The sequence below is a fragment of the Symphalangus syndactylus genome, chromosome 7, assembly GCF_028878055.3.
Source record: "Symphalangus syndactylus isolate Jambi chromosome 7, NHGRI_mSymSyn1-v2.1_pri, whole genome shotgun sequence".
NCBI classification, from domain to species: Eukaryota; Metazoa; Chordata; class Mammalia; order Primates; family Hylobatidae; genus Symphalangus; species Symphalangus syndactylus.
The window spans coordinates 51,325,065-51,340,164 of record NC_072429.2 but is presented as its reverse complement, the minus strand read 5'-3'; the positions used below and the strand labels follow the sequence as shown (position 1 = coordinate 51,340,164).

At 44.2% G+C, this 15,100-nt stretch overlaps 1 protein-coding gene across 3 annotated transcripts in view; it reads left to right on the top strand.

Annotated features, from left to right (window-relative positions):
* SGK3 (serum/glucocorticoid regulated kinase family member 3) overlaps window positions 1-15,100 on the top strand; it is a 150,698-nt gene that overhangs the window by 23,606 nt on the left and 111,992 nt on the right. Inside the window, exon 2 of one of the 3 annotated variants that reach the window (XM_063643253.1) lies at window positions 14,809-14,863. The exons of the other annotated variants lie outside the window; for them this stretch is intronic. The gene's annotated coding sequence lies outside the window, so the exon portion shown is untranslated. The remainder of the gene's footprint in view (window positions 1-14,808; window positions 14,864-15,100) is intronic. 3 annotated transcript variants of the gene reach the window in all.

Here is a 15,100-nt window from a genome sequence, read left to right as displayed (position 1 = left end):
CGGCCGGGCAGAGGCGCTCCTCACTTCTTCCCAGACGGGGCGGCCGGGCAGAGGCGCTCCTCACTTCTTACCGACGGGGCGGCCGGGCAGAGGCGCTCCTCACTTCTTCCCGGACGGGGCGGCCGGGCAGAGGCGCTCCTCACTTCTTCCCGGACGGGGCGGCCGGGCAGAGGCGCTCCTCACTTCTTCCCGGACGGGGCGGCCGGGCAGAGGCGCTCCTCACTTCTTCCAGGACGGGGCGCCCGGGCAGAGGCGCTCCTCACTTCTTCCCGGACGGGGCGGCCGGGCAGAGGCGCTCCTCACTTCTTCCCGGACGGGGCGGCCGGGCAGAGGCGCTCCTCACTTCTTCCCGGACGGGGCGGCCGGGCAGAGGCGCTCCTCACTTCTTCCCGGACGGGGCGGCCGGGCAGAGGCGCTCCTCACTTCTTCCCGGACGGGGCGGCCGGGCAGAGGCGCTCCTCACTTCTTCCCGGACGGGGCGGCCGGGCAGAGGCGCTCCTCACTTCTTCCCGGACGGGGCGGCCGGGCAGAGGCGCTCCTCACTTCCTCCCGGACGGGGCGGCCAGGCAGAGGCGCTCCTCACCTCCCAGACGATGGGAGGCCGGGCAGAGGCGCTCCTCACTTCCCAGACGATGGGTGGCCGGGCAGAGGCGCCCCTCACTTCCCAGACGGGGCGGCCGGGCAGAGGCGCTCCTCACTTCCCAGACGGGGTGGCCGGGCAGAGGCGCTCCTCACTTCCCAGACGGGGCGGCCGGGCAGAGGCGCTCCTCACTTCCCAGACGGGGCGGCCGGGCAGAGGCGCCCCTCACTTCCCAGACGGTGGGTGGCCGGGCAGAGGCGCCCCTCACTTCCCAGACGGTGGGTGGCCGGGCAGAGGCGCTCCTCACTTCCCAGACGGTGGGTGGCCGGGCAGAGGCGCTCCTCACTTCCCAGACGGTGGGTGGCCGGGCAGAGGCGCTCCTCACTTTGCGGACGGTGGGTGGCCGGGCAGAGGCGCTCCTCCCTTCCCGGACGGGGTGGCCGGGCAGAGGCGCTCCTCACTTCCCAGACGGTGGGTGGCCGGGCAGAGGCGCTCCTCACTTCCCAGACGGTGGGTGGCCGGGCAGAGGCGCTCCTCACTTCCCAGATGGGGCGGCCGGGCAGAGGCGCTCCTCACTTCCCAGACGGGGCGGCCAGGCAGAGGTGCTCCTCACCTGCCAGACGGGGCGGCCGGGCAGAGGCGCTCCCCACCTTCCAGATGGGGCGGCGGCCGGGCAGGGGCTGCAATCCCAGCACCCTGGCAGGCCAAGGCAGGCGGCCGGGGGGTAGAGGCTGCCGCGAGGCCAGACCACGCCACCGCACTCCAGCCCGGGCAACACCGAGCACTGGGTGAGCGAGACTCCGTCTGTAGTCCCAGTACCTCGGGAGGCCGAGGCGGGCAGAGCACTCGGCGTCAGGAGCTGGCGACCAGCGTGGCCAAGATGGCAGCAGCAAACCGAGCGAGTAGATCGTAGCCTGGGCCAGAGAGGGAAAGAAAGAAAGGAAGGAGGGAGGGAGGGAGGGAGGGAGGGAAGGAAGGAAGGAAGGAAGGAAGGAAGGAAGGAAGGAAGGAAGGAAGGAAGGAAGGAGTCATCTTTGTTTTTAAAGGAAGCCGATGCAGCAAACCGAGCGAGTAGATCGTAGCCTGGGCCAGAGAGGGAAAGAAAGAAAGGAAGGAAGGAAGGAAGGAAGGAAGGAAGGAAGGAAGGAAGGAAGGAAGGAAGGAGTCATCTTTGTTTTTAAAGGAAGCCGGTGCTTGGCTTCAAATAATGCTATGTGGAATTTTATTTATGTGGTATACCTTGCTTAAAAATTGTAAAAATTGTTAAAATTGTGAAAACCAAAATAAATTTTCTTTCCACTTCTATTAAAATTTTCTTTCCAACTCTTTACACATTCATTTGAGGTTTCCTGAGAAAAGTAGGAGGCAAACCATCCAAAGGTACTGTGGGTTTTCTAAAAAAATTTTAAATTCTTGCTATTAAAGTTCATTTATCATAATTCTATATACAGTATTCCCCCTTATCCATAGTGTTGCTTTCTGCAGTTCAGTTACTGGAGGTCAACTGTTGTCAAAAGTAGGTGCAGGACCAGGCACAGTGACTCACACCTGTAATCCCAGCACTTTGGGAGGCCGAGGAGGGCAGATCACTTGAGGTCAGGAGTTCGGGACCATCCTGGCCAACATGGTGAAACCTTGTCTTTACTAAAAATACATAAATTAGCTGGGCGTGGTGGCGCATGCCTGTAATCCCAGCTACTCAGGAGGCTGAGGCAGGAGAATCGCTTAAACCCAGGAGGTGGAGGTTGCAGTGAGCCAAGACTGTGTCATTGCACTCCAGCCTGGGCAGCAGAGCAAGACTCCATCTCAAAAAAAAAAAAAAGTAGGTGCGTACAGTACAATAAGATGTTTTGAAAGAGACCACATTCACATAACTTTTATTACTGTATGTTGTTATAATTGTTCTCTTTATTATCAGTTATTGTTAATCTTTTACTGTGCCAGATTTATAAATTAAACTTTATCCATAGGTATGTATATATAGGAAAATCATAGTCTATGTAGGGTTTGGTACTATCTGTGGTTTCAGGCATCCACTGGCAATCTTGGAATGTATCCTGAGGATAAGTGGCCAGTAGTGTAGACTGTTGATATATATAGTTCAGTTTTAAAAGGAAGGAAAAGTGGAAAACAAGTTGCAAAACACAAAATTAAGTAGTGAATTGTGGCTACGAATCATTATTGTTGATTGTGTAAGTTTGTACAGAAGTAGAAGAATCTATCAGGCGTATAGCTCTCTTAAAATGACAGATTTCCCAAATCCTTAATGAAAAGGATGTTGTATATGTTTAGCAGAAGTCTCTTCTCATGCGCTTTTAATGGTTAAATTATAAAGCTTGGGTCCCCTGGAAAAGGTTTCTGGGTAAGTGATTGTGCTGAGCCTATGTATCTGTTGGGCAATTCTATACTACCCTATGTGGCATTTGCCCCTAAGCCTTTCTAGGACCTACCAGATCTAGCCCTTTTTTAATAGACAGTATTAAATAGAGTTTCAGACTTATTTTTATAGATGAAAAAGCAAGAAGCACTTTCCCATTTCACCTGAGGTAGTTAGCTACAGACTTGACATTTTGACATTAAAAAGCCATTTTTTTTCAAATGTCATTAAATTGTGTTTTCTTATTTTCTTTTTTTTCTTTACTTAACCCTTCAGAATTACATCCAAAATATCATTAAATTTTACTTCTCAGGTTTCAATTTAGATGTTTCTTTCTATGATTAAAGAAGGATGAATCTTTGAACAGTGGTACTCAACAGATCTATCCAAATGTTGGTGAGATAATATGAAAAACAGAATACTGTCTCTAAAATTTACATGTTATAAGATGGTCACAAATGAAATGAACGTCATTGATGCAGGCATTGTTATGTGTAGAAGTAGCAAGTTGGCTTCAGTGACTCATTATCTATTTTTAGCTGCTGTGGGGGATTATGTTTAACAGTAGTTAAGAATGGGGGCTGTGGACTTACCCAGATTATAGGTCGAATGGTGGTTCATCTATCATGAATTTCTTCACCTATAGAATAGGTATAGTAATGTGACATACCTCACAGGGTTGTTATTAAGCTTAGAATACAGTTGGTCCTCCATATCTGAGGATTCTGCATATGCAGATTAAAAATATTTTTAAAAATTAATATAACAATAAAAATAATACAAATAAATGCAGTACAGCAATTACTTACCTAACATATACATTGTATATAGGTATTTTAAGTCATCTAGATATGATTTAAAGTATATAGGAGGATGTGCATAGGTTATATGCAAATACTGTTTTATTTTTGTAACAAAGTATGTGCTCAATAAATGTCAGTAATTAATAATATATATATATTTTTTGAGACAAGGTCTTGCTCTGTTGCCCAGGCTGGAGTACAGCGTTGCCATCATAGCCTACTGCAGCGTTGAACTCCTGGGCTCAAGCAATCCTCCTTCATTAGCCTCCCCAGTAGCTGGAACTACAGGCATATGCCACCATGCCCAGCTTTTTTTTTTTTTTTTTGCGACCGAGTTTCACTCTTGTTGCCCAGGCTGGAGTGCAAGGCACAATCTCAGCTCACCACAACCTCTGCCTCCAGGGTTCAAGCGATTCTCCTGCTTCAGTCTACCGAGTAACTGGGATTATAGGTGTGTGCCACCACGCCCAGCTAATTTTGTATTTTTAGTAGAGACAGGGTTTCTCCATGTTGGTCAGGCTGGTCTTGAACTCCCGACCTCAGGTGATCCACCCGCCTCGGCCTCCCAAAGTGCTGGGATTACAGACATAAGCCACTGTGCCCGGCCCACCCAGCTACTTTTAAAAAATTAAAAAAAAAAATATTTAGTAGAGAAGAGGCCCTGCTATGTTCCCCAGGCTGATCTTGAACCCCTGGGTTCAAGGGCTCCTCTTGTTTTGGCCTCCCAAAGTATTGGGATTACAGGCAAGAGCCAATGTGCCCAACCAATAATATTCATTTTTTTTTTTTTTTTTTTTTTTTTTTTTTTTTTTTACAGGCGTGAGCTACCACACCTGGCCCGATATTCTTAATAGATAAAATTTTATTGCCTTGACTTTGTTTCTCTGTTAATTATTTCAAAGGAAGGTATATAACACAACTTTTTCTTCATTAAATCCTAAGAAGCCAGCCAGGTGTGGTGGTTTATGCCTATAATCCCAGCACTTTGGGAGGCTGAGGCAGGAGGATCGCCTAAGCTCAGGAGTTCGAGACCAGCTTGGGCAACATGGTGAGACCTCATCTCTTAAAAAAAGAAAAAATTCTGAGAAGCAATAAGGAAGAATTCTGAATAATAGCAGAGGAAAATTCTTTAAAGATGACTCCTGATATTAGGTGATAAGCCCATTCCTCCAACATTGAACCTCAGGTATCTGACTTTAGCCTATTGCCCTTTCTTTGGGCTACACTAGCTCTCTTTGAACGATTAAAGCTAGTCTTCAGGCTGTATTATATGCATCTCATGTGGATTAGCAGATGCATGGCTCCTACCTGGACCCAGACCCCTTTATCTTTTTTTTTTTTTTTTGAGACAGAGTCTCGCTCTGTTGCCCAGGCTGGAGTGAAGTGGCATGATCTCGGCTCACTGCAGCCTCCACCTCCCAGGTTCAAGCGATTCCCTTGCCTCAGCCTCCAGAGTAGCTGGGACTACAGGCACACGCCGCCACGCCTGGCTAATTTTTTGTGCTTTACTAGAGATGAGGTTTCATCATGTTGCCCAAGCTGGTCTTGAGCTCCCGACCTCAGGCCATCCGCCCACCTTGGCCTCCCAAAGTGCTGGAATTATAGGTGTGAGCCACTGCACCCAGCCCCGGACCTTTATCTTTTATCCTTCAGAGTGGTATGTCTAATTGTCTAATACTAGATAGCTAGCTTAATATAGTTCTACCCCACAGGTAGTTCAAATTCAACATTGATAAAACAAAATATATTGTCTCTACTATTCTCCTGATGTTCCACCCCCATATTTTCACCAATTTCATTTTCCTTTTACTGTCCGTCTTCAATTTATGGTCTCATCATCCACCCAGAAACCTGAGAGGCATTCTAGACTTCTTGGTCTCCTTTACTACCTGTATTTCATCATTTACAAAGCTCTCCTGATTTTACTTGGTAAATATTTCTCAAGTCTATCCCATCTGTACCATTTCTACCATAGTATTTTGAAACCCTCATGATTTTCTGTATCTTTCAGTGGCCCCCTCTTAAATGATATCTCTATACTTAATCTTGACACCCCCATTCTCCATATTGCTTTAAAAGTGCTCTAAAGTGCAGATGTGACCATTGTCATTCCTATGCATAAATACCATCTTCATTTCCTGCAAGATCAAGTCCAACATCCTTAGCATGGCTCGTTAGCCACATTGTGATCCTCTGACTTCTGCTTATCTACTGGCATTCCCAGGCTTATGCTCTCAGCTCCAACAATGGCAGTTACTTCTGCACAGACTATGCTAATGAACCCCACTTGTGCCTGGAATACTGTCCTTCTGTTGTTCACTAGGCAGAACTGGCTCAAGATCCGCTTTCTTTTTTTTTTTTTTTGAGACGGAGTCTCGCTCTGTCACCCAAGCTGGAGTGCAGTGGTGTGATTTCAGCTCACTGCAAGCTCCGCCTCCCGGGTTCACACCATTTTCCTGCCTCAGCCTCCTGAGTAGCTGGGACTACAGGCACCTGCCACCACACCCGGCTAATTTTTTTTTGTATTTTTAGTAGAGACGGAGTTTCACCATGTTAGCCAGGATGGTCTCAATCTTCTGACCTCGTGATCTGCCTGCCTTGGCCTCCCAAAGTGCTGGGATTACAGGTGTGAGCCACTGCGCCCGGCCTAGAGCCACTTTCTTTAGGACATCTTTCCTGTAACCATTTTTACCCTTCGTATGCTGCCTCCCAAAACTGAAATACTTGCCTTTCCCCTGTGTTCCCACTGTCCCACCTCTGGATACATCTATCTTAACAAATTGCTGTAGTTCATTTTGTCTTGCTGTAACAGAATGGTTGAGGCTAGGTAATTTATAAAGAAAAGAGAAACCTCTTTATTTGATTTGGCCCATTGTTCTGAAGGCTGGGAAGTTCAAGGACGTGGCACTGGATTCTGACAAGAGTTTTCTTGCTGCTTTATAACATGGTGGAAGGTTGAAGGGGAAGCAGACGCGTGAAAAGGAGCCAAATATGAAGGATGTCCTTACTTTATAACAAGCTGCTCTTGTGGGAAGTAATCCATTCCCAAGAGAACTAATCCAGTCTTGTGAGAGCAAGAACCCACTCAATACCACACAAATTTATTTATTTATTTATTTATTTATTTATTTATTTATTTATTTATTTTTTGAGACAGAGTTTCACTCTTGTTGCCCAGGCTGGAATGCAATGGCACGATCTCGGCTCACTGCAACCTCTGCCTCCTGGGTTCAAACAACTCTCCTGCCTCAGCCTCTCAACTAGCTGGAATTAGAGGCGCCTGCCACCAGGCCCAGATAATTTTTTGTATTTTTAGTAAAGACGGGGTTTCACCATGTTGGCCAGGCTGATCTTAAACTGCTGACCTCAGGTAATCTGCCTGCCTCAGCCGCCCAAAGTGCTGGGATTACAGACATGAGCCACCGTACCCAGTGTAATAAATTACACTGGGTAATTTATAAAGGAAAGAGGTTTAATTGACTCACAGTTCAGCATGGTTGGGAGGCCTCAGGAACCTTACAATCATGGTGGAAGGGAAAGCAAACATGTCCTTCTTCACATGGCATCAGGGGAGAGAAGAATGAGAACTGAGCGAAGGGGGAAGCCCCTTATAAAACCATCAGGTCTCGTGAGAACTTATCCACTTACTTACTATCATGAGAACAGCATGTGGGAAACTGCCCCCATGATCCAATTACCTACCACTGGGTCCCTCCCACAACATGTGGGGATTATGGGAACTACAATTCAAGATGAGATTTGGGTGGGGACGTGGCCAAACCGTATCAGTTACACTGACAGTTAAATTTCCACATAAATTTTGGTGGGGACAAACCTCATAGAAACAATAGCACACATTTTTGTACCAGAATTATCTCTTTCAGATGTCATTCTCTATACTCCTGTAGTCCATAAGGAAGTCTGCAACTCCCTAAGGCACATTCAGCTCATCTCTAGAGGTGGGAGTCATAGTTGTCATTAAAATTACTTATTGATACAGAAACATTAACAAATTTAAAAAAGAATAAGAAAAATGCGATTTGGTTCTATGAAAATAATGTTAAGTTCCATCATTTTATATGGTTTCTTTCTCATTTGTACTTAAGCATCATTGACTTCCGTTACTATACCAGACACATTAATATAGCTTGAGTCTCAGCAATTTTTATCCATTTCATTATATGTCAGCTTATAGTTTATGATTTTTTATTATAATATAGTGCAGTTCATGGAACATAGTAACACCTCAAAAATATTTGTTGAGCTAATGAATACTAAGCTCTGTTCATGCAAACTCAGCCTTTGTGCTTGATTGCTCATGTTAGTATGGTCATCTGCTCACACCTTAAAAAGTAGGCTGAGGCCAGGCGCAGTGGCTCACACCTGTAATCCCAGCACTTTGGGAGGCCGAGGTGGGTGGATCACCTGAGGTCAGGAGTTCAAGACCAGCCTGGCCAACATGGCGAAACCCTATCTGTACTAAAAATACAAAAATTAGCCAGGTGTGGTGGTGCACGCCTGTAGTCCCAGCTACTCAGGAGGATGAGACGAAGGAATCACTCGAACCTGGGCGGTGGAGGTTGTGGTGAGCCGAGATTGCACCACTGCACTTCAGCCTGGGAGACGGTGAGACTCTGACTCAAAAAAAAAAAAAAAAAGTAGGCTGAAGAAAAATGGAGGAAAAAATTTCCCCCATTCTATCCTGCATACCGGAAGAGACTAATCTTCTTAAAGCCCTGTTTTAATTGCATGCCTACCTTTCTTAACCCACAATAGTCCTTTATTAGTTCAAGTCCAAACTCCTCAGCTTGCCTTACTTATTTAACTTAATTTTGGGTAGACTTTCTACAGAGTAAGTCTAGACAGTTTGATCAGTTTACTTAATAGGCAGAGTAGGCAGGGAGTACAAATTGGCTGCTCTTTCTTGGAGCAGATTTTGACTTTTCAAGTCTAAGCTTTAGTCTCAGAGTATAGACTTTAAAATTACATGTTGGGGCCAGGCACGGTGGCTCATGCCTGTAATTGCAACACTTTGGGAGGCCTAGGTGGGCGGATCATTTGAGGTGAGGAGTTTGAGACCAGCCTGACCAACATAGTGAAACCCTGTCTCTACCAAAAATACAAAAAGCCACATGTGGTGGTGGGCATCTATAATCCCAGCTACTTGGGAGGCCTCTGAGGCATGAGAATTGCTTGAACCTGGGAGGTGGAGGTTGCAGTGAGCTGAGATCACACCGCTGCACTCCAGCCTGGGCAACAGAGCAAGACTCCATCTCAAAAAAAAAAAAAAAAAATTATGTGTTGGTGGGGCTGTGTACAGTGGCTCATACCTGTAATCCCAGCACTTTGGGAGACCGAAGCAGGCAGATTGCTTGAGCCTAGGAGTTTGAGACCAGCCTGGGCAACATAGTGAGACCCTGTCTGTATTAAAAATTCAAAAAAATAAGAAAAAAATAAAATTATATGTTGGTGCACTAAACAAAAGCTTTGTATTCACCAAATATTTATTGAGTGTCCCCCAAGGGATAGGCACAGTACCATAGATGGGGCTTTGGTAATAATCAAGATCAACATAGCCTCTGTCCTCAAGGAAGTTATGGTCTTATTGTACAGGTAAATAAACAATTATAATCTAAGGTAAAAGGTGCTAGGATGGGGGCAGTGCCCCAGGGCCCCTTAGCAGGGGCATCTGATCTAACCTTGGGATCAGGTTTCTCAAACTCAGTGACGTCTAGTTTGATGTCAATCCTTGGGAAGTACATTACAAGTCAAAGGAACATCAAGTACAAAAACCTAGTGGGAAAAGAGCCCCACATGCTTAAAAAAGTGCAAAGTTTCTTAAGGCTGAATCTTAGGTACAAAGAGCTATCTGTATTACCATAATAGATCATGAAATGAAAGAAAGGATATCTCTTTTTCTTATCAGAGACTTGCTTGCTCTTTTCCTCAGGGCCTAAACTGTTCAAATCATTTTTTTTTCATGAAGGTTTAGGAGAAAAAAAATCAAAATGAATAAAATGAACTTCATTTGGTTCACTGAACACCTATCTTCATTTCTAGTCACATGTTATATATTTCTCCGTTAATTTTTTGTTTGTTTGTTTGTTTTTTAGAGACAGGGTCTCACTCTGTTGTGCAGGCTGGAGTGCAGTGGCATGATCATGGCTCACTGTGCCCCAAACTCTTGGCCCCAAGGGATCTTCCCACCTCAGCCTCCTGAATAGCTGGGACTACAGATGTATGCCACCATGTCTGGCAGATTTTGATATTTTTTGTAAAGATGAGGTCTCACTATGTTGCCCAGGCTGATCTTGAATTCTTGGCTGTAAGTGATCCTCCCACCTCGGCCTCCCAAAGCACTGGAATTAGGGGCATGAGCCACCATGCCTGGCTCTGTATTTTTAATTTATGTAATTTTTATGCATATAAAATTAATAAGTCAGTCTTTATGAGATGATATAGACATCACTGCAGTTTGCTGGCATACCACTGCCCCACATTTTTTGTATCTCCATTGCTGTTGGAGTAAGATCAGACTCAGCATATTGGTCAAGTCTATGACCTTTCATGGTTAGTCTCCCATCCTGCCTTTCTGTCTCCATTTTCCACTCCTCTCCTTCAGTCAGACTTACCATTTTCTCTGCTATGCCTTTAGCACACACTTTGTTTTCCTGCTTTTGAGACTTTACTTACCTTCCCTTCACCTGTAACAGCCTTTTTCCCATTCACTGCCTATCAGTCTGTAATTCTACCAAGTCTGTAATTTTCTTGCCATCCTCCCTGCCTCCACCAATTCTCTACTCAGGAAGTGTTTTATTTTTTCTTTTTAATAGAAGAGACCATAGTTTTTTGCAGTGTTTTTAAAACTGTGGGTGGCAACCCATTAGTGACTCATGAAGTCAATTTAGTGGGTTGTTAGCAGCATTTAAAAGCCTGTAATAAAAGAAACTTGAAAATATCAAAATGTATATAAAAAAGAGATAATATTGTTTCATGGCACTTTTGTTGCACTTCTGGCTCACCATGTAAAATGCTTCTGGCTTATAATGTAAAATGTATTTCATACTGTGGGTCTTGGTCAAATAATTTGAAAAATACCAGTCCATATCCTATCTATCACTCTGCAATTACGTTATATAGTACTTAAGGACAGGGACTTCTCACTCAGGCTGTAAATATTCCACCCTCCCCACTTCATATAGTAACTAGGGTGCTCCTTTGTCCACTATGTTCATTGTTAAGTGCTAATGTAATTTTTGTGTTTGTTTTTGTTTGAGACGGAGTTTCGCTCTTTTTGCCCAGGCAATGGCGTGATCTCAGCTCACTGCAACTTCCGCCTCCCAGGTTCAAATGATTCTCCTGCCTCAGCCTCCTGAGCAGCTGGGATTACAGGCATGCCACTATGCCTGGCTAATTTTTGTTATTTTAGTGGAGATAGGGTTTCACCATGTTGGCCAGGCTGGTCTTGTACCCCTGACCTTAAATCATCCACCCGCCTTGGCCTTGCAATGCGCTGGGATTACAGGCATGAGCCACCACGCCCAGCCTTTTTTCTTTCTAGATTTTTTATTAGTTGTGTGTGGGACCTTTTGGATTGGTCCTTCAATTTTCTTAGTTTTTTTCCTCTTGCCAACCTTGGCATTTTTTGTCTGTTTTCTGTAAGACTTTGTCAACTTTACTTGCCAACATTACTATTGAGGTTTTTGTTCTAACTGTAAGTTTTAGTTTCTAAGAGGTCTTTCTTATTCTCTGTGCTTTTTTAGTCTTTCATTTTTTTAAAGTTTCTTGTTCGTGTTTCATACATATACCTTCTATCTCTATGAAAATTGGTTTTTCTTTTAATAGACAAAACCCATTTGTCTATTCCTAGCATTCTATTTCCTGATTTTATTTATTCTCGTTTTTTTGTTTCATTGTTTTGTTTGTTTGTTTTCACTTTGGTCCCTTATGTTAGAGGTTTTCCTCAAGTGCCTGATGATTATTTAGGAATGAAACATTAAAAGAATTTGTTAAAAACTGAGTAACAGTTGGCCGGCACAGTGGCTCACACCTGTAATCCCAGCACTTTGGGAGGCTGAGGCGGGTGGATCACAAGGTCAGGAGATCAAGACCATCCTGGCTAACTTGGTGAAACCCCGTCTCTACTAAAAAATACAACAAAAATTAGCCAGGTGTGGTGGCGGGCACCTGTAGTCCCAGCTAGTCGGGAGGCTGAGGCAGGAGAATGGCATGAACCTGGGAGGAGGAGCTTGTAGTGAGCTGAGATCGCACCACTGCACTCCAGCCTGGGCGACAGAGAGAGATTCTGTCTCAAAAAACAAAACAAAACAAAACAACAACAACAACAAACAAACTGAGTAAAAGTTTTTTGTATCTGGGTGGGACTTTATCTTAGTGCATTTGTGCTGCTGCTATAGCAGAATGTCTGAGACTGGGTAACTTATAAGGAACAGAAATTTATTTCTCACAGTTCTGGAGGCTGGGAAGTCCAAGAACAACGTGCCAGCAGGTTTGGTATCTGGTCTCTGCTTCCAAGATGCTGCTCTGAATGCTGCATTCTCCAGAAGGGAGGAATACTGTGTCCTCATATGGCAAAAGAGTTAGTGGAAGACAGTAAACCCTCTCCTGCGAGCCCTTTTTTTAGTGGCATTAGTCCTAAACACCTCCTAAAAGAGCCCACCTCCCAAAACCTTTGCTTAGGGGATTAAGTTTCAACTTGGATTTGGAGGGGACAAAATGTTCAAGCCATAGCAGACTTATTAAAGCTGAGCCAGCTTTTTTGATAGGGACTGCCATAGATTATAGCAGCAGCAGCTATTTTCTCCAGGACTATTCAGGTTTTCTAGCAAAGCAGCCTCTTATCTCTTGCCCGTTGCATCAAATTCTGGGCCTTTTCTCCAATTCTGCAGATTAGGTTAGCTCATTCCTGTCTGGTGTTCTCTGCAGGCTCTTAGGTTTCGCCCTGTACCGTCTGCCTGTTCTCCACTCTTCCATTGGCTTTCTGTCTTCAGATAGTGTGGACTTTTTCTTTTCTTTTGCATTTTCCCTCTTGTTTTGAGGGGAATTCTGAGAGAAAAGATGAAACATCTTTTTGCCAACATTTTAAAACAAGTCATTTCCTGAACCTTTCAACTGATCAGTTTCTCTGTCTGCATCATTTAAAATGGAGAGAGCTGGGCATGGTAGCTCACACCTGTAGTCCCAGTTACTCAGGGAGGGGAAGTGGGTGGTGAAATGAGAGGATTGCTTGAGGCCAGGAGTTTGAGAACAGCCTGGCAACAGAGCAAGATCCTGTCTCTACATTTTTTTTTTTAATGGCAAAATCTCATTCTGTCACCCAGACTGGAGTGCAGTAGCATAATCATAGTTCACTGCAGCTCTGAACTCCTGGGCTCAAGAGATCCTCCCACCTCAACTTCCTGAGTGACTGGGACTATAGGCACGCACCATACTACACCTGGCTAATTTTTCTTAATTTTTTTTTTTAGAGACCAGGTCTCGCTATGTTGCCGAGGTTGGTTTTGAACTCCTGGCCTCAAGTGATCCTCCCACCTTTGTCTTGAAAGGCACTGGGATTACAGGTGTGAGCCCTCATGTGGGCCTAAAAAATATATATTTTTTAAATGGAGAGACTATGCTAATGTTTCTTCTACTCAAGGCTGTTGACACCTAATTAGTCAATGTTAATGTATTTACAAAGATGAAATCCTGATGGAAGTATTCACTGGCATACTGTTTTCCAGAGGGTATAGAAAGGGTATTATATAGATTGTAAATTGCCTTTTAGAATTTCTCATTTCAAAAAAAAAACGTTTTTTTCCCCATGGTAATTTTAGATTTTGACAGGCTAGTGTTTGTTGATCTTTCATGGCCAATTCAAATATCCAGAGTATGACATCAGGAGAAGATTCATAATTCAAAGAATGCTGAATGTAGCTTTCTGAAAGTTGTTCTCATGGTATTAAGGTGTGAGGTTTATTTTTAAAATAGACTTTTATTCCCTAACCTCATTTTAATGTTTTTGTTGTTGTTGTTTTTGAGCATAGAACCATGGTTTTTCCATCACAGCAACTTCTGTCAAGTTTCTTACCAAGTAATTACTTAGAATAAAAGACTATCTTCAAGTAGTTTAAACAGCCACACAGTTTTCTGAATATATGGTACAGAATGCCTGTTTTAGAAAGTCCAGGGCTAGACTTGCAGGAGAACTAAAGGAGACCAAGATCTGGTATGGTGCCATATTATGAAAGAATGGTCCTATGTGTGATCATTTAGACTTAAATGACTTTTCTTTTGCCATTTTTTTTTTGAGACAGGTTTTCACTTTGTCACTCAGGCCAGAGTGCAGTGATGTGATCTCAGCTCACTGCAGCCTTGACCTCCTGGGCTCAAGTGATCCTCCCATCCCAGCCTCCTGAGTAGCTGGGACTACAGGTGTGCGCCACCACGCCTGGCTAGTTTTTAATTTTTTTGTAGGGACAAGGTCCCATTATGCCGCCATTTTGTACCAGTTTAATATAAAGCTAAAAATCTTCCTTATCTTTTAAACTTTTAGCCACTTAGTAATCTCATTTTTTAAAAGTCTATTTGATTTGTTAAGTCTCTGTTAAAAATGATGCAATGTGCTTTTCTGTGTAGCACAGCAGACAGAACACAAGCGTTAGTGTTGGACAGGCCTGGGCTTGAATTCTCACACTGTGGATCACTAACTGTGAATCTCAGTGAGTTACTTAATGTTTCACTTTCCACATCTGTCCAATGGAGAGTTCATAAGGTTTTCCTTATTGGGATTACATGAGGTAATGCCTGTAAAGGCCTCAGCACCAGGCTCAGCTCTTGTTATTGAGGTATGTGAAGCATCTAACACACTGCCTTTTCCTCCTACTCTGCCTCCTACTTACTCAGGATGTTCTGCTGAGTCAAAGCTAGCAGTAGAAAATTATATAATATAAATCCTTTCTTCTCATTCTTAGAAGATTTAATTTGGAGATCGTTTTGGTGAATTTAAAAAATACTGCCACTAAAGTAGTATTTATTTATGCTCATAGGTTTCTAAAGAATTGATCCCTGACTGTGCTGAACTGGCAACCTATAAAAACAACAGTGAGTTGCTGGAGGGAACTCCAGTTTTGAAATAATTTGTTTGCTAAGCTACTCGAGCTTTGGGTATTACCTAGGGGAATTTATAAATATGTCAAGCCTTGATAGATTTTTCCTTCTTATGTTAATGCACTATTAATATGCTGGGCTCATCCTGCCTGTGGGCCATGTGTCATCCCTGCTGTTACCGACATCACCAGCATCTCGATCCTCCTGGACCTGACCTCGTGCTCATTTGCT